This window comes from Hippopotamus amphibius, chromosome 7, assembly GCF_030028045.1.
Source record: "Hippopotamus amphibius kiboko isolate mHipAmp2 chromosome 7, mHipAmp2.hap2, whole genome shotgun sequence".
NCBI classification, from domain to species: domain Eukaryota; kingdom Metazoa; phylum Chordata; class Mammalia; order Artiodactyla; family Hippopotamidae; genus Hippopotamus; species Hippopotamus amphibius.
In genome coordinates, this window is record NC_080192.1 from 47,492,146 (window position 1) to 47,511,813 (window position 19,668).

Below are 19,668 nucleotides of genomic sequence, written 5' to 3' on the forward strand. Positions count from 1 at the left end.
AGTGCACAGTCAAGAGAGGAGAGAAACATTTCTCCTTGTCCCTTCCTTTCCAAATTCACAGTGGCAGGAGAAAAACATTTGTGAAGATAGATCTTGAAACGTGACTCTTATGAATTTGGTTTTGGTAATCAACACCTATGGGTACTGATTCTTAGCCTCCCAGAAAGTCATGTTTTCCTTTGTCTCTGTCTTTTGTGTCACTTGTCATAAGGATGAAAAGCCATAAGATGAGCATCTCCATTTGTCTTGTTTTATGTACTGAGAACTTGGCTTTGTAACCAGTGAGAATATTCCTTCTGGTTTCTGCCACTTGGGGGTGCCTGTTGTCTTTCAGGCTTGCATCAGGAGCTAACCAGCCAGCTAGGAGCCTAAGACGTGAAGTGACAGGCAACATTCTCTCTGTCCAACCATGCCAGCTCTCAGGGGAGTTTTTCTTAATAAAGGGTCTCAGTCCATAAGGGGTCTTTATCACCTCTACCTTCGTTGCCTTGTTTGTGAGGGAAAAATTCTTATCCCAGGATCCCTTTTCTGGTAACACAGAGAAGTAGGTCAGTGATTGAAGGTGTCTCACTTTGTGGGAAAGGTAGGTTTCTTTGCCACCTGTGACAATGAAGGTCGTTGCTTTCTTAGGCTATCTCCCGCGTGGCTCTGCATCTTGAGAGGGCTACATTTCTTAGGGCATACCTCTTGTGTCCATGGTTAAGCCCTAAAATTAGTTTTAAGCCATAAAAAGACTTACTGATTTGGAATCACAATTGAGATAGGTATGTTGAAGATTTGGACTTTTACATCTAGAAGGATTTTTAAGAGAGCTCTCATCTTAAACAAATGTCCTATTGGTACCTATGGGAGGATCAGATTGAAAGAAAAAAAAGAATGAAATGAAAGAAAGAGAGAAAGAAAGAAAGAAAGAAAGAAAGAAAGAAAGAAAGCAAGAAAGAAAGAAAGAAAGAAAGGAAGAAAGAAGGAAAGAAGGAAAGAAGGAAAGGAAGAAAGGAAGAAAGGAAGGAAGGAAGGAAGGAAGAGAGAGAGAGAGAGAAAGAGAGAAAGGAAGGAAGAAAGGAAGAAAGAAAGAAAAGACAGATACAGAAGAATACCCTGGCTAGTGTGAGAAATGTAAAACACTTCCTTAACAAAATTAGGGGGGGAAGATCAGAGAACAAATGGCAGGAACTGCAGATGGCACTCAAGCAGCTGTAAAACTTATGTAAATACTGATAGCCAGGAAAGAGCTGACTTCTGACAAAGGTCCAGAAACTACACTGGAAGACTTGATTTATTGTTCCTTATTCTGTAAGCAGATCCCACCAGGTCCAAGTCTTCCCTGTAATTTGGGCCTGCACTACGGGAAAAAAAAACAAACAAAAAAACAGAAAGAAAAAAAAGAAAGAAGGAAAGAAAGAAGAGAGAAAGAAAGAGAGAGAGAGAAAGAAAGAAGAAAGAAAGAAAGAAAGAAAGAAAGAAAGAAAGAAAGAAAGAAAGAAAGAAAGAAAGAAGGAAAGAAGGAAAGGAAGAAAGGAAGAAAGGAAGGAAGGAAGGAAGGAAGGAAGGAAGGAAGAGAGAGAGAGAGAGAAAGAAAGAAAGGAAGGAAGAAAGGAAGAAAGAAAGAAAAGACAGATACAGAAGAATACCCTGGCTAGTGTGAGAAATGTAAAACACTTCCTTAACAAAATTAGGGGGGGAAGATCAGAGAACAAATGGCAGGAACTGCAGATGGCACTCAAGCAGCTGTAAAACTTATGTAAATACTGATAGCCAGGAAAGAGCTGACTTCTGACAAAGGTCCAGAAACTACACTGGAAGACTTGATTTATTGTTCCTTATTCTGTAAGCAGATCCCACCAGGTCCAAGTCTTCCCTGTAATTTGGGCCTGCACTACGGGAAAAAAAAACAAACAAAAAAACAGAAAGAAAAAAAAGAAAGAAGAAGGAAAGAAAGAAGAGAGAAAGAAAGAGAGAGAGAGAAAGAAAGAAGAAAGAAAGAAAGAAAGAAAGAAAGAAAGAAAGAAAGAAAGAAAGAAAGAAAGAAAGAAAAAGAAAGAAAGAAAGAGAAAGAAAGAAAAAGAAAGAAAGAAAGAAAGAAAGAAAGAAAGAAAGAAAGAAAGAAAGAAAGAAAGAAAGAAAGAAAGAAAGGAAGGAAGGAAGGAAGGAAGAAAGAAAGAAAGAAAAAGGAAGAAAGGAAGAAAGAAAGAAAGGAAGGAAGGGAGAGCGATACAGAAGACTACCCTGGCTAGTGCGAGAAAAAATAAAACACTTCCTTAATAAAATTAGGAGGGAAAGATCAGAGAACAAACGGCAGGAACTGCAGATGGCACTCAAGCAGCTGTAAAACTTATGTAAATACTGATAGCCAGGAAAGAGCTGGCTTCTGACAAAGGTCCAGAAACTACACTGGAAGACTTGATTTATTGTCCCTTATTCTGTAAGCAGATCCCACCCGGTCCAGATCTTCCCTGTATCTTGAGCCTGCACTATGGAAAAAAACAAAACAAAACAAAAACAGAAAGAAAAAAAAGAAAGAAGGAAAGAAAGAAGGGAGGAAGGAAGGAAGGAAGGAAGGGAGAGAGATACAGAAGAACACTGGCTAGTGTGAGAAAAAATAAAACACTTCCTTAATAAGATTAGGAGGGAAAGATCAGACAACAAACGGCAGGAACTGCAGATAGCACTCAAGCAGCTGTAAAACTTATGTAAATACTGATAGCCAGGAAAGAGCTGACTTCTGACAAAGGTCCAGAAACTACACTGGAAGACTTGATTTATTGTCCCTTATTCTGTAAGCAGATCCCACCAGGTCCAGGTCTTCCCTGTAATTTGGGCCTGCACTACGGGAAAACAAACAAACAAACAAACAGAAAGAAAAAAAGAAAGAAAGGAGAGAAAGAAAGAAAAAGAAAGAAAGAAAGAAAGAAAGAAAGAAAGAAAGAAAGAAAGAAAGAAAGAAAGAAAGAAAGAAAGAAAGAAAGAAAGAAAAGAAAGAAAGAAAGAAAGAAAGAAAGAAAGAAAGAAAGAAAGAAAGAAAGAAAAAGAAAGAAAGAAAGAAAGAAAAAGAAAGAAAGAAAGAAAGAAAGAAAGAAAGAAAGAAAGAAAGAAAGAAAGAAAGAAAGAGAGGAAGGAAGGGAGGAAGGAAGGGAGAGAGATACAGAAGACTACCCTGGCTAGTGTGAGAAAAAATAAAACACTTCCTTAATAAAATTAGGAGGGAAAGATCAGAGAACAAACGGCAGGAACTGCAGGTAGCACTCAAGCAGCTGTAAAACTTATGTAAATACTGATAGCCAGGAAAGAGCTGGCTTCTAACAAAGGTCCAGAAACTACATTGGAAGACTTGATTTATTGTTCCTTATTCTATAAGCAGATCCCACCAGGCCCAGATCTTCCTTGTATTTGGGGCCTGCACTACCAAAAAAAAAAAAAAAAAATCATTTAACTATCTTATCTTACCATTAGAGAAAAGAGAAATTACAGTAATTACCCTAGATTTTTGATAATAGGCAAATATGCCCCTGAGTTCCTTCTTAGATAAAACCTACAATCGTTTCTCAGTCCCTTGGAAATACTGATCTTACCATATCTTTGAAATGTAAGCATCCAAAGAGAGAACTGTTGGCTAAAGCAACTATGGGCCTGGGGCGAAAAAAAAAAAAAATGGAGAGACAGAGAGAGGGATTTTTTAAAAACAAACTGCTATTTGATATCTCCATAAGTTCTCTTGCCCCAAATTTTGTCCACAGCCCCCATAATATTATGTATTAAAGACAAGTAAAAATCTGAAGTCTTTTCTACAAATATTGCTAAAAGGCTTCAGACAACTGAGTGGGTAAACAACTTGTTCCACCTGCCAGAAACACCATTTATATCCAACTATTCTTTTATAAGCTAGTGAGTTTTGTACTATTGTACCTGACATGTGCCTAATATTTTATTTTATTTATTTTTAAAATTTTTTTAATTTTTTTTGTATTTTTTACAATAAACTGCATATATTTAGAGTGTACAATTTGGTATCCCAATCTCCCAATTCATTCGCCTCCCCCAACCCTCCCCGCTTTCCTCACTTGGTGTCCATATGTTTGTCCTCTACATCTCTGTCTCTATTTCTGCCTTGCAAACCAGTTGATTTCTACCATTTTTTTATAGTCCACATATATGTGTTATACAATATTTGTTTTTCTCTTTCTGACTCACTTCACTCTGTATGACAGTCTCTAGGTCCATCCATGTCTCTACAAATGTTCCAGTTTCATTGCTTTTCACAGCTGAGTAATATTCCATTGTATATATGTACCATGTCTTCTTTATCCATTCATCTGCTGATGGACATTTAGGTTGCTTCCATGTCCTGGCTATTGGAAATAGTGCTGCAATGAACATTAGAGTGCATGTGTCTTTTTGAATTATGGTGTTCTCTGGGTATATGCCCAGGAGTGGGACTGCTGGGTCATATGGTAACTCTATTTTTAGTTTTGCAAGGAACCTCCATACTGTTCTCCATAGTGGCTGTTTCAATTTACATTCCCACCAACAGTACAAGAGGGTCCCCTTTTCTCCACACCCTTTCCAGCATTTATTGTTTGTAGATTTTCTGATGATTCCCAATTCTAACTGGTATGAGGTGATACCTAATTGTAGTTTTGATTTGCATTTCTCTAATAATTAGTGATGGTGAGCAGCTTTTCATGTGCCTCTTGGCCATCCGTATGTCTTCTTTGGAGAAATGCCTATTTAGGTCTTCTGCCCATTTTTTGATTGGGTTGTTTGTTTTTCTGATATTGAGCTGCATGAACTATTTATATATTTCAGAGATTAATCCTTTGTCTGTTGATTCATTTGCAAATATTTTCTCCCAGTCTGAGGGTTGTCTTTTCGTCTTGCTTATAGTTTCCTTTGCTGTGCAGAAGCTTTTAAGTTTCATTAGGTCCCACTTATTTATTTATTTTTTTATTTCCATTACTCTAGGGGGTGGATCAAAAAAGATCTTGCTGTGATTTATGTCGAAGAGTGTTCTTCCTATGTTTTCCTCTAGGAGTTTTACAGTGTCTGGTCTTACATTTAGGTCTTTCATCCATTTTGAGCTTATTTTTGTGTATGGTGTTAGGGAGTGTTCTAATTTCATTCCTTTCCATGTAGCTGTCCAGTTTTCCCAGCACCACTTCTTGAAGAGGCTGCCTTTTCTCCATTGTATATCCTTGCCTCCTTTGTCATAGATTAGTTGACCATAGTTTATCTCTGGGCTTTCTATCCTGTTCCATTAATCTATATTTCTGTTTTTGTGCCAGTACCATACTGTCTTGATCACTGTAGCCTTGTAGTATAGCCTGAAGTCAGGAAGCCTGATTCCACCAACTCCGTCCTTCCTTCTCAAGATTGCTTTGGATATTCGGGGTCTTTTGCATTTCCATACAAATTGTAACATTTCTTGTTCTAGTTCTGTAAAAAATGCCATTGGTAATTTGACCGGGATTGCATTGAATCTCTAAATTGCTTTCAGTAATATAGTCATTTTCACAATGTTGATTCTTCCAATCCAAGAACATGGTATGTCCCTCCATCTGTTTGTGTCTTCTTTGATTTCTTTCATTTGTGTCTTGTAGTTTTCTGAGTAGAGGTCTTTTCCCTCCTTGGTTAGGTTTATTCCTAGGTATTTTATTCTTTTGGTTGCAATGGTGAATGGGATTTTTCCTTAATTTCTCTTTCTGATCTTTCATTGTTAGTGTATAGAAATGCGAGAGATTTCTGTGTGTTAATTTTGTATCCTGCAATTTTACCAAATTCATTGCTTGGCTCAAGTAGTTTTCTGGTGGCATCTTTAGGATTTTCTATGTATAGGATCATGTCATCTGCAAACAGTGACAGTTTGACTTCTTCTTTTCCTATTTGGATTCCTTTTATTTCTTTTTCTTCTCTGATCGCTGTGGCAAGGACTTCCAAAACTGTGTTGAATAGTAATGGTGAGAGTGAGCATCATTGTCTTGTTCCTGAGCTCAGAGGGAATGCTTCCAGTTTTTCACCATTGAGAATGATGTTTGCTGTGGGTTTGTCATATATGGCCTTTATTAGGTTGAGGTAGGTCCCCTCTATGGCCACCTTCTGGACAGTTTTTATCATAAATGGGTGTTGAATTTTGTCAAAAGCTTTTTCTGCATCTATTGAGATGATCATGTGGTTTTATCCTTCAGTTTGTTAATATGGTGTATCACATTGATTGATTTGTGTATATTGAAGAATCCTTGCATTGCAGGGATAAACCCCACTTGATCATGGTGTATGATCCTTTTAAGGTGTTGTTGGATTCTGTTGGCTAGTATTTTGTTGAGGATTTTTGCATCTAAATTCATCAGTGATATTGGTCTGTAGTTTTCTTTTTTTGTAGTATCTTTGTCTGGTTTTGGTATCAGGGTGATGGTGGCTTCATAAATGAGTTTGGGAGTGTTCCTTCCTCTGCAATTTTTTGGAAGGGTTTGAGAAGGATGGGTGTTAACTTTTCTCTAACTGTTTGATAAAATTCACCTGTGAATCCATCTGGTCCTGGACTTTTGTTTGTTGGGAGATTTTTAACCACAGTTTCAATTTCATTACTTGTGATTGGTCTGTTCATATTTTCTATGTCTTCCTGATTCTGTCTTGGAAGTTTATACCTTTCTAAGAATCTGTTCATTTCATCCAGGTTGTCCATTTTATGGGATATAGTTGCTTGTAGTAATCTCTTATGGTGCTTTTTATTTCTGCAGTGTCCATTGTAACTTCTCCTGTTTCATTTCTAATTTTATTGATTTGAGTCCTCTCCCTTTTTTTCTTGATGAGTCTTGCTTGAGGTTAATCAATTTTATTTATCTTCTCAAAGAACCAGCTTTTAGTTTTATTGACTTTTGCTATTGTTTTCTTTGTTTCTGTTTCATTTATATCGGCTCTGATCTTTATGATTTTTCTCTGTCTACTAACTTTGGGTTTTGTTTGCTCTTCTTTCTCTCGTTTCTTTAGGTGTGAGGTTAGATTGTTTATTTGGGATGTTTCTTGTTTCTTGAGGTAGGATTGTATCGCTATAAACTTCCCTCTTAGAACTGCCTTTGCTGCATCCCATAGGTTTTGGATCATTGTGTTTTCATTGTCATTTGTCTCTAGGTATTTTCTGATTTCCTCTTTGATTTCTTCAGTGATTTGTTGGTTATTTAGTAGCGTATTGTTTAGCCTCCATGTGTCTGTGTTTTTTACAGTTCTTTTCCTGTAGTTGATTTCTAATCTCATAGCATTGTGGTCAGAAAATATGCTTGATATGACTTCAATTTTCTTGAATTTACCAAGGCTTGATTTGTGACCCAAAATGTAATCTATCCTGGAGAATGTTTCATGTGTACTGGAGAAGAACGTGTAATCTGCTGTTTTTGGATGCCCTATAGATATCTATTAAATCAAGCTGATTTATTGTGTCATGTAAAGATTGTGTTTCCTTATTAATTTTCTGTGTGGATGATCTGTCCATTGGAGTAAGTGGGGTGTTAATGTCCCCCATTATGATTGTGTTACTGTCGATTTCCTCTTTCATAGTTGTTAGCATTTGCCTTATGTATTGAGGTGCTCCTATATTGGGTGCATATATATTTATAAGTGTTATCTCTTCTTCTTGGATTGATCCCTCGATCTTTATGTAATATCCTTTCTTGTCTCTTGTAATATTTTTTTTAGTCTATTTTATCTGATATGAGTATTGCTACTCTAGCTTTCTTTTGATTTCCATTTGCATGGAATATCTCTTTCCATCCCCTCACTTTCAGTCTGTATGTGTCCCTAGGGCTGAAGTGGGTCTCTTGTAGACAGCATATATATGGGTCTTGTTTTTGTATCCATTCAGCCAGTCTGTGTCTTCTGGTTGGGGCATTTAGTCCATTTACATTCAAGGTAATTATCGATATGCATGTTCCTACTACCATTTTCTGAATTGTTTTGTTGTTGTTTCTGAGGGTCCTTTTCTTCTCTTATGTTTCCCACTTAGAGAAGTTCCTTTAGCATTTGTTGTAGGGCTGGTTTGGTGGTGCTGAATTCTCTTAGCTGTTGCTTGTCTGTAAAGCTTTTGATTTCTCTGTCGAATCTGAATGAGATCCTTGCTGGGTAGAGTATTCTTGGTTGAAGGTTCTTCCCTTTCATCACTTGAAATATATCATGCCACTCCCTTCTGGCTTGCAGAGTTTCTGCTGAGAAATCAGCTGTTAACCTGATGGGAGTTCCCTTGTATGTTATTTGTCATTTTTCCCTTGTTGCTTTTAATAACTTTTCTCTGTCTTTAATTTTTGTCAGTTTGACTACTATGTGTCTTGACGTGTTTCTCCTTGGGTTTATCCTGCCTGGGACTCTCTGTGCTTCCTGGACTTGGGTAGCTATTTCCTTTCCCATGTTAGGGAAGTTTTCAACTACAATCTCTTCCAGTATTTTCTCAGGTGATTTTTCTCTCTCTTCTTCTGGGACCCCTATAATGCAAATGTTGGTGCATTTAACATTGTCCCAGAGGTCTCTTAAGCTGTCTTCAGTTCTTTTCATTCTTTTTTCTTTATTCTTTTCCACATCAGTGATTATCACCATTCTGTCTTCCAGGTCACTTCTTCGCCCTTCTACCTCAGTCAGTCTGCTGTTGGTTCCTTCTAGTGTATTTTTCATTTCAGTTATTGTGTTGCATATCTCTGTTTGCTCTTTAATTCTCCTAGGTCTTTGGTAAACTTTTCTTGCAACTTTTTGATCTTTGCATCCAATCTTTTTTCAAAGTCCTGGATCATCTTCACCATCATTATTCTGAATTCTTTTTCTGGGAGAGTGCCTATCGCCACCTCATTTAGTTGTTTTTCTAGTGTTTTATCTTGTCCCTTCATCTGGTACAAAGCCTTTTGCGTTTTCATTTTCTCTGTCTTTCTGTGGCTGTGATTTTCAGTTCCACAAGATGAAATACTGCTGATACTGCTTGATTTTGCTGTCTGCCCTCTTGTGGAGGAAGCTGTCTAGGAGGCTCCTGGGTGCTTCCTAATGGAAGGGACTGATGGTGGGTTGGGCTGGGTGGGCAGAGCTCAGTAAAACTTTAATCTGATTTGTTGGGTGGAGCTCAGTGACACTTTAATCTGCTTGTCTGCCAATGAGTGGGGCTGTGTTCCGACCCTGGTGGTCGTTTGGCCTGAGGCAACCCAGCCCTGGAGCTTATAGGCTCTTTGGTGGGGCTAATGGTGGACTCTGGGAGTGCTCATGCCAATGAGCACTTCTCAGAACCCCACTGGTGAGTGCCCCTGTCTCCTCGGTGAGCCACAGCTGCCCCCCACCTCTGCAGGCAACCCCCCAACACCAGAGGGAGGTCTGGTTCAGTCTCCTGTGGCGTCACTTCTCCTTCCCCCTGGGTCCTGGTGAGCACACTTTTTTGTGTGCTGTCCAAGAGTGGAGTCTCTGTTTCCCCCAGTCCTGTGGAGGTCCTACAATCAAATCCTGCTGGCTTTCAAAGTTTGATTCTCTGGGGATTCCTCCTCCTGTTGTTGGATGCCCAGATTAGGAAGCCTGACATGGGGCTCAGAACCCTCAAGACTTCTGCTTTATAACTGTTCTCCAACTTGTGAGTCACCCACCCAGCATTTATGGGATTTGATTTTAATACGATTGCGCCCCTCCTACTGTCTCATTTCTGCTTCTCCTTTGTCTTTGGATGTGAGGGGTTTTTTTTGGTGAGTTCCAGTGCCTTTCTATTGATGATTGTTCAGCAGTTAGTTGTAATTCCAGTGCTCTTGCAAGAGGGAGTGAGTGTACCTCCTCCTCCTCTGCCATCTTGATTCTTCCCCTAATATTTTAAATGAAAACTATAAGGTCTCTGTTTGCATGTATCTAGATGTCTATGTATATGTATGTATGTATGTTATATATGTGTGAATTTTTCTCCCTCTGGATAGTATTCCTAAACACTTGTGAAAGAGCTCTACTTAACTGGCTTAAAGAAAATATAAGCACTTGTATAAATAAAGACTAGTCAAGTAAGTTTATTTATCTCTACTAGATACTTGAGATTATAAAATTATAAATTCAACCTAAGAAATAAAGTTACAATAAAAATGATTTTCTTAATGTATGTCAACACGATAGGGAAAAATATCCACATTTAAATATTTAGCTTCTTTGCTTCTGTGATTTTTGCTACTCGCCTGGTTTGTCAACAACAAAAATAACTTAAAATGATGGTTAACTTTTAATATCTCATGAAATTTTCATGGCAACTCAACCATAATTGTTGGAACACATGAATTGAATGGATGTAAGTGGTTGAAAAGTTTTGTAAATGCATTTTGCAACAATCATTATGTTTTATAAAATGTCTGCTTAAAAACAGTTTCCAAAATCTTTTCATAACCTTAACTTTAAATGATGGATATTCATTGAAAATCTAGATCATTTCCAAATAAGAGAAAATACTGAACATTAATAGCCAAACATAAGTTTTTTTTCTGCTTTTGACTTCTTATTACAGAGAAACTAAAGATATTTTGGTCTGTTAATAACATGTTCTTTTTGCCACCTTAAAAAAACTGTAGTATAAAAAGACATTTGTCTTTAGAAATTACAAAATGATGTAGTCCTGGGAATTACCTGGTGATCCAGTGGTGAGAACTTGACACGTTCACTTCTGGGGCCCCGGTCTGATCCCTGGTTGTAGAACTAAGATCCTGCAAGCCGTGCAGCACAGCAAATAAATAAATAAATAAATAAATAAAAAGTAAAAAGAGCAAATAAGATAGAAGATGTGGGTTCTAGGAAACAGGGTTCTAATACAGGAGAGAGGAGAAGGGAAATTATTGAGATGAAAGGAGAAGTGTCCTGTGGGCTCCTGGGGAAAACCCAACTTAGAGATGGCCTGGAAGGTCTGAACCCATTGAAAGGAGTTTGACAACTCTGGCGGAGACTTTGGGTAATGAATTAATACATGAATAAGTACATGGAAAACTAAGCAAACAGAAAAGTGAGGCAATTATTAATTCCAAGAAAACCAAAAAGACTTAAGAATAGAAATACAATGAAATTATACCATCATATTATACTCGTGTTTGTGCATGGTTGTAAAGGGGAACAACAAGGGGGGGAGTAGAGAGAGAGCTAAATCTTCATCCTCCTTGATGGAAATAAATAGAAAATATCTAGGATTGAAAATCAAAACTGAGTAATCATGCTCTTGAGATTTGTGGCTGTCATATTAGAATATAGCTAAAGAGATTACCTCTAGTGTTGGGAATCGGGTGGGAAATGTTAGACCCATTTTTTAACATTAAACTTATGACACTTTATTTGACTTAAAAAAATACATGTATTTTATGATTAAAAAGCATTTGAAAATGTTATTATGTAAGAAAAAGAACGAAAAGACATACACCAGAATGTTTACAGTGGTCATTTATGAATACTCTTCAGAATTTTTATTTAATTTGTATGTTTTGGCATTTTCCAAGTTTTCTTCTTTCAGCATATATTTCTTTTGCAATTAGCAAAATGATAAATAATTATACACACACAGAGGAATGTGCAGAATCACTAAAAAAAAGGGTGAATGTTTTGAAGTCCTTGACATTCCTCTGTATATGTGAACTCAGCCATATTTGTAGAAATGTTCTGCCATTTAACTTTAAAATTACCTTTCTGCTATGCAGCTCTTCTGTACTCAGATCAGTGATCTCTTAAACTTCAATGGAACAGACTTAAATATTAAATTTTCACTGAGCTTCATGAGCTGCATTAAAATGGCATATAAGCTATACGAAAAGAAACGTGAGACAATGTCTCAGACAGTGCTGTTTTGGTAGGATCATTTTTATTGTATAGTTAATGTTTTTAAAAGACTAAAAAATACTCTTACAAGAATACAATTTATATTCCTCAGAATAAAACACATGTTGGCAAGCTCCTGAAACACTATGTCCCATCCAGGCTTTTATTTGGGAGACTGTATCATTGAAGGAGGATAAACTGGGGAGGGGGTTCCCTGAGGCCAGGGGAACTGAGGAGGCAAATTTGGTCAGATCTAAGATGATAGTGGTAGCAGGCTTGAAAAGTGGCAGGGCCCTGAATCCCACTCCCATGGAGGGTGCGGGGTGGGCAAGAAATCTCTTGGATGGCATGTAGCTGCTGGGGACATTGAACACTAATTGCCCTGCCTTGGGACTCAGTGAAGCTTTGAAAAGGAGCTTCTGCCTTCGGATGAGCCACGTCAGCTTGGGTAATAACCACCATCTGAACAGCTCAGTGATGGACTGAAACTTAAAGTCTTCCTTAAGTTTTCTGGATTCTGTAGTTTCTTGAGATGCTTGGAAGCTCCTGGGCAGGGGCTTAGCTAAAAAAGTTTAAAAAGACAATCACTGACCTACCATTTGGGGAAGTGGAGCTGAGAGACAAATTTTGTTTGATTGAGAAAAATAAAGCAAAGTGGTGTTTCTTGCACCCACTTATGGTATAGCAAATTTATACCCACTGAGCTATTTGATCTAGACTCACCTGCTCTGAATGTGATTGGAGAGAATGTGATTGGTGAGTGGGAAGTGAGATGGTTCTTGGGAACCCTAGAGATGAAACTGCTTTCCTGAAAATGGCTCTTTGGTTCCATGATTTAGGTCACCATTAATTCTGGAGGTAAGTCTAGGTGTTTCAGTTTTCAGCGACAGACTATTCGGACAGACCTCTCTGTCTTGATAATCTTGTTTCACTATAATCTATCCCACTGCTTTTTGTTGTTGCTGTTGCTCCTACAATCCTGCTTTTCTCTATTAGCACAAAATTAAAATCTGTTTGTGTCAGTATATGAGGGACATGAAAATGTATGAAAATAGGACAACCACGGCAAGTAACTGACGCTGGTAAATGAAAATTGCCTGTATCGATGAAAATTGGCATTGGCATGAGTTTCGTCACGGGTATAAGTAATCACTTGCCAGTGAAGCCGTGCCATTTGCTTGAAGCCATTATGGACCTCGGGGGACCACGGTCAGGGCAGCTGGACTCACCTCGTTCCCCAGCTGATGCTGTCCTTGTGTCGCTTGGCTCAGGGGTGCAGAGGACCTGGTCTCAGCTCTACTGTGGCAGCATGGCTGCTAGGAGAATTTGCAGTGGGCAGAGGGAGATGGGAGCTCCAGGGGAGCCCAGACGCTGAGAGGTTAAGGTGGACTACTTTCTTGTTCAACTAATGTAGTTGCGTAACAGCCTTGTGAAACAGGACCAGCACTCAGCTGCTCCCAGCAAGTCCAGCAGCCTGGGCCCCAGGTCAGAGAGGCTCCCTGTGGGGACATTCCCTGACTTAGGAATAGTGCTTGACCCCAATCCAAAGGTGGCATTTTGTTGGTCCCTCAGGTAGATGGGTCACTGAAAACTGGTAAATGATTTGGGTTTGCTTAATCCAGACCACTGTATTTTTTTCCTCAAGGATTAGTGACCACTTTCTGTTCTTTTAGCTCTCAATATCCCTGTAATTTAAGTTCCCACTCTTTGCAAAATAGGTCAAACAAGCAAAATAACTTCCTGCTTCTCCTGACACCATCCAAACTGCAGAAATCATCTAGCTTTTGTACTTAATTTACTCTATGGCCTTGCTGTTTTTGTGTTGAGTCAGGTAATTGGTTCATACTGAGAAAAAATCATACTATTTAACCAACACAAGAGAAATTATTTCTACTATGGTGCCAATACTGTGCTATAAGAGTCTCTAGTTACTGTGCTCTAGCACAGAGCCACAAGTTACTGACCCATCTGTTGATCATTAAGCCTAAAAAACAGTACTAGCCGAGTAAATCTGCTAGTCATAGTGGAGGTTTTACCATTCCTGATACTTGCCATGTCCTCACTCTCTTCTCTGTCTTCATTCCTGCTGTTTCCCCAATGTGCTATGTAGACAGTGAAAGAAATGTGAGGATATCTGGTGGCAAAGTGAAAGTTGGAGGGGTGAGCCGGATCAGACCGGGGAAACTTAATCCCCCAAACAGTGAGATTTAGCACTTAATCCCAGAGACAATGGGAAAGTATTCATGAGTATTAAACTGGAGAGTAACTAGATCAGAATCTTAAGAAAACAAAACAAGACACTCTAGATTGGCCTCAGGGACCGCTGCTAGAAAACTGACAAGTAATCCAGATGGCAGACAAGGGTGGGGCCTGGGTAATGGAGTTGGGAGGGTTCAAGAGATATTTAGGAGATTTGAATGATCAAGACCAGAGTTTATCCAGACTATTTCGAGATACAGGGGAAAAGGAAAGGTAAATAATACTAGCTTTTGTTAATCAGATGCTTACGAAGTGTTTGCCACTTAAAAAACATTACTTATAATTCTTACAGAGGTCTTAAATGTAGGTGTTATATCCATTTTATAGATGAAAAAATATATGTCCTAGAGAAGAAAAGTCACTTGCCCAAAGACATATAGCTAGTGAGTGGAAGAGCTGCGATTTGGATTCAGGTCAGTTCCGTGGTCTTTTCAGTTTACCACATTACCTTGTAAAAGTTGAAGTGAATGGGAAGAAATTCCACTGCAACCCAATTCTCACCCCTTGACACGCTAGAACTTCTTTGTCTACCTCCTGTCTGATTTTAGTTCCCGATATAGTTGTGCAAACCCATTTTATGTATTTATTTTTAACGTGTGATTTTTCTCTCAGAGGTTGATCTAACACCAGGCAATGGAATGGAACAATTAGAGACTATTTAAAAATCGGTATTCTTGATGTGCAAACAACTGATAATTGTGGAAAGCTTTTGATTTCTTTGTGAATACTTTCTTTGTAATATTATTTCTGTTATCTTTAAACTTCCAAAGTCAATGCAATTAGAACTTAGGCTGGATCTCACTTCCCCTTTTCACATTATGAACAAATATTTCCCTTTCCACATTGGTCAGGTTACAAAATCCCTTCTTAGTTTATGCAACAACTGGGCATTCATCATGAGATATTATCATGATGTAACCAATTTTTGAAACATGTGGTAAAACATAGTCGTGTTTACAAAGAGATGGAAATATTCCCATTTTCATTTCCGCTTTCCAGAAGAGTATTCTGATTTCATTTCTCTGTTATGTATGACTTTTGGGTTTAAGGTTTGGTTCGGTCTTTTTATTTGTGCCAGTGCAACTGCATAACCATTAAACTTCTTTCATTGAACTAGAAAACAGTGATTTCAATTTGTAAATTAGCTCTGGTAACATCACAAAATGTTGGGAGAGGAGAGAAGAAATTGTTGCAAATAGGGGAATAAGGTCATATACTTGGGTTGTATTTTCCCGCCTCTCAACAAACAAACATTTTATCGTTACCCTTAGCAAGCAAGGAAGATAACATGCTTAACTTCTTCTTAACAACAATTTATATGTACACATTTAATTGAAGATGATGATGTTATCCCTTTGACTTCACTCTAAATTGTTTAAGATGCAGCCACGCATTTTCTCACGCCAACCCCCCATATCAGGTCAATATCATACCTCTGTGAGATGGCTGCTTGCTGGCATGGGAGTGGTCTATTTCCAACTCAGTCAAATAGGATCTGAACTCACAAGCACAGCACCATTTACACACAAGTTGCACAATGACCCGACCCAAAGATGATGAGGACTAGTATCAGTGCCTTACACGTTTATTTTGGAAAATAGTTCCCTTGACTGCCGATTCAAAATGATTTTCAATTAAAGAGTAATTTAGTAAATTAGGAATACTATTACAAATATAGAATGGTAAACTCTAACCTGCTTAAAAAAAGGAATGGGTATTTTAACCTCTGGGAAGTTAAGATAATTTTAAGTTTCCTCATAAGAATACAATCTTCTAAAATGGGAAAGTTTACACACACACATGTACATATATACACACGTGACTGCTAGTTTTTGTGAAAAATAATGGGACTAAAATGAAGCTAAATAAAAACTACACTTAAAATATCTTCCTCATGTAAGAAGTTCAATCCACTGCAGGTCCAATATCCTTGACGTACTCTGGTGTGTGAAACCTAGTTTAGATCTGAATTTTGTGACAGGACTACTGACATGGCTTTTGAAGTAGTCTCCTTGTGTCCAGTTTCTCTCCCCTGCAACCCACTTTGCATCCAGAGCATGCCAACCTTGAACTCTGGGGACTCAGAGTTTATAACACACGGACGTCAATCACATGTAATCTATGATGTGATTGTCTATTCTGTGGCTTGCTGTCATATTGTCCTCATATTCATCATGATGAGCTCTTTGAGGGCTTGTGCTCCTTTAAGGTTTCTCCTCTGCCTTCTCAGAAAGAAGCACATTCATGTGTACAATGTAGGGTTTCAACAAAATTGGTAAACTTCCTGTATAAAAAATGCATTAAGGTGTTAGTCTTCTCTCTTGAACACCTGTGTTAAAAAAGTGCTTTGCTATTACAAATGATGCGTGGAAGTAATACAAACTTTCAACTAAAAACCAACCACAGGATTTCCCTGGTGGCACAGTGGTTAAGAATTCACCTGCCAATGCAGGGGACACGTGTTCGAGCCCTAGTCCAGGAAGATCCCACATGCCGCAGAGCAGCTAAGCCCCTGTGCCACCACTACTGAGCCTATGTTCTAGAGCCTGTGAGGCACAACTACTGAAGCCCCTGTGCGCCTAGAGCCCATGCACCGCAACAAGAGAAGCCACCACAATGAAAGCCCACGCACCGTAACAAAGAGTAGCCCCTGCTCACAGCAACTAGAGAAAGCTCTCGTGCAGCAAGGAAGACCAAACGCAGACAAAAATAAAAATATATATAAATAAATAAATTAAAAATAAAAACCAACCCCAAACTATATAAGGATGTGCTTCTCCAACATGAGAAAACAATTACAAAAGATAACCTAGAATTTTGAAGAGAGAATCATTTTCTATAAAGAGTTAACTCAGGCCTCTGGAATAAATTAGAAATAAGACAATATGTTTGAGACACAGGGTTCCTCATGCCAATGTATGTAAAAAATTTTGAAGGTATTATTCAACGCTTCACTAAAGTTAGTAAGGGAAAAAAATTTCTACTTCAATTGTCAAGAAATTATACATGAATAATTGTATTGTGGAAGAAGGTCATGTGTAACACTTGGTCGTAAGTTTAGGAATTCATTAACTGATTCAATAAATCATAAAAGATGATTGAATATTTCCTGTATTAGAGGCACCATGTTAATGCTGAGGATAGCAAGGTGAAAATGAGCTATGGGTAGAAATGATACTAGTCACTTCTAAACTGAAACATTTAATTGCTAGTGCAAAACACTCCAGTGCGTTCTATCTGCCTTGGCAACTGGTGAAGTTGTATGTGTCAGAAGGTGTAGCTACCTGTGGGTAAAACCTCTGCAGCCCGGGTGCCTGCGTGACTGTGTGGAACAGAACCACTTGTTGAGCCATGAAGACACTGCGGCATGAACAAGAAATAAACTGTGTGTTCAGCAATGGACATCTTGGGAGTGTTTTGTTATTTCATCATTTCAGATGGAGGTAAACCAATTTAAAAACAAAGGAAAGGGAGGCAGGTGCTGTTGCCGTGACGTTGGTTGCCGCCTGCCTGGGCCCTCTTGCGCCCGCCTTGTCGGCCACGTCCCTTGTCGGTCCTTCCTGTGCCGGAGCCGCTGAGTGGCCAGGCCCCGCCGGCCGGCCTTTGGGCACCCCCGTGGGCCTCAATGCCCCTGCTTCTGTTCTTTGCTCCCATACAGACATCACAGTGCCTGACTTCTCTGACTATGGTCCTGCTGAAGGGTTAGATAGTACAAAGTCTTCAAAAGAGAGCAGTGAGGCTAGGAAAGGTTCCTCCTGTTTGGTAACTGCAACAACTGCTGTGGGTGTTGGGTATGCTGCCAGGAATGTCGTCACTCAGGTTGTTTCCAGCATGAGTGCTTCTGCGGGTGTGTTGGCCATGTCCAAACTCAAAATCAAGTTATCTGATGTTCCAGAGGGCAAGAACATGGCTTCCACATGGAGAGGCAAACCGCTGTTTGTGCGCTGTAGAACCAAGGAGATTGACCAGGAAGCTGCAGTTGAAGTGTCCCAGTGGAGGGACTCACAGCATGATGCAGAGCAAGTAAAGAAAGCTGACTGGGTTATCTTGATAGGTGTTTTCACTCATCTTAGCTGTGTGCACATTGCACATGCAAGTGATTTGGTGGTTATTACTGCCCTTGCCATGGGTCACACTATGAGGCATCCGGCAGGATCAGGAAGGGGCCTGCACCTCTCAACCTTGGAGTTCCCTCATATGAGTTCATCAGTGATGATATAGTGGTTGTTGGTTAGAGACCTGGACTCCAGTCATAGGCTTCTGTCAGTTTTCGTGTCATCTCAGAAGAGCTGCTGAAGAACAAGCCTTTTGTACTTTGAATTAGTTGATTTGCAATAGTTAAGAATTCCTAATAATGTGTTTGCAAACACGTGAAGTAAATTGAATTTAATATTGAATACTTTCATGCATTCACCTTATGAAGCCACTGTTAAACATTGCTATGCTCAGAGACTTCAAAGGTGCAGGTCTTTGATAGTTAATTCTAATTAAAAATTACAGACCAGTGTATGAGCAAACAGAAACAAAGGAAAGGGAGAATAGACAAGTCTCCCACGCAAAAGTCTTCCAAAAATTTACATAGATTCTCTGCCCACAAGGAAGCGGAGTGTAACTCCCCACTCCGTAAAGTGTGGGCTGGGCATAACGACTTCCTTCCCCAGAGTACAGCATGGACAGGAGGGAAAACGAGTAATTTCACAGCAGAGAGGCCTGGCGAATGCAGCTTCAGCCCGTGGATCAAGGTTAACACCCACAGTAATAAGTTATGCAGATCGTACGTATCCTAGATGCCATGTGATGAAAATGGGATCTGTGGTCTTCCTTCCCAAACACATAATCCTTGCCTAATCATGAGAAAAATGTCAGACAACATCTTTTGTTTCTCCCTACCAATCTCTCCCCTCTTTAAATCATGGAATTCAGCTGTCCATTTATTTGTTGCTGTTGTTGTTGCTGCTGTTTTTTTTTTCTGTTTTCTTTTTTTTAAAACTTTTTATTATTTAAAAGTTTTTATTTTATATTGGAGTATGATTGATTTACAATATTGTGTTAGTTTCAGGTGTACAGCAAATTGATTCAGTTACATACACACACACACACACACACACACACACACAAGTACGTCAAAAATTATCCGCACTCTAGTTACATTAAAACTTCTGTTGGCCACACTGTCTTATCAGAGTTTCAAGGCTACTGTCTCCCCAGTCACTGCTGTGCAGGTGTGAATATGTTACCTCAGTTCATTTGCAACTGTGGTGTGAGCAAAAAATGAATGCTCCACTTGTGTGTGATTTGCATGAAAGAAGAGCATCGTGTTCTGTGGTCTGAGGGTGTACCTGGTGCCATTATTTATCGAAGACTTTGTGCACAGTATGGAGGAAGTGTTTTGTCACCAAGAAGTGTGTCTGAATGGACAGAGAAGTTCAAGGAACGTCGCACAAGTGTTAGCCATCAAGAAGGAGCCGGGTTCACTTCTGATGAAGAAGGGAAGACCGCAGTGCATTCGTGGCTCAAAGCTCAGCCTAAAACGAGGAAATACGAAAGCTCTTTGACAGATGGACAAAGTGTATTGAAAAGCAAGAAGATTATGTCAAAAAATGTATTTGTCTTTTCTAAAAGTTGATTAAAATAAAA

The 19,668-nt window shown here is 39.0% G+C and overlaps 1 pseudogene; it reads left to right on the forward strand.

Moving 5' to 3' along the window:
* Nucleotides 1–18,266, forward strand: part of LOC130857607 (cytochrome b-c1 complex subunit Rieske, mitochondrial-like) — a 33,967-nt pseudogene extending 15,701 nt beyond the window's left edge.
* Nucleotides 18,267–19,668: the final 1,402 nt, after the last annotated feature.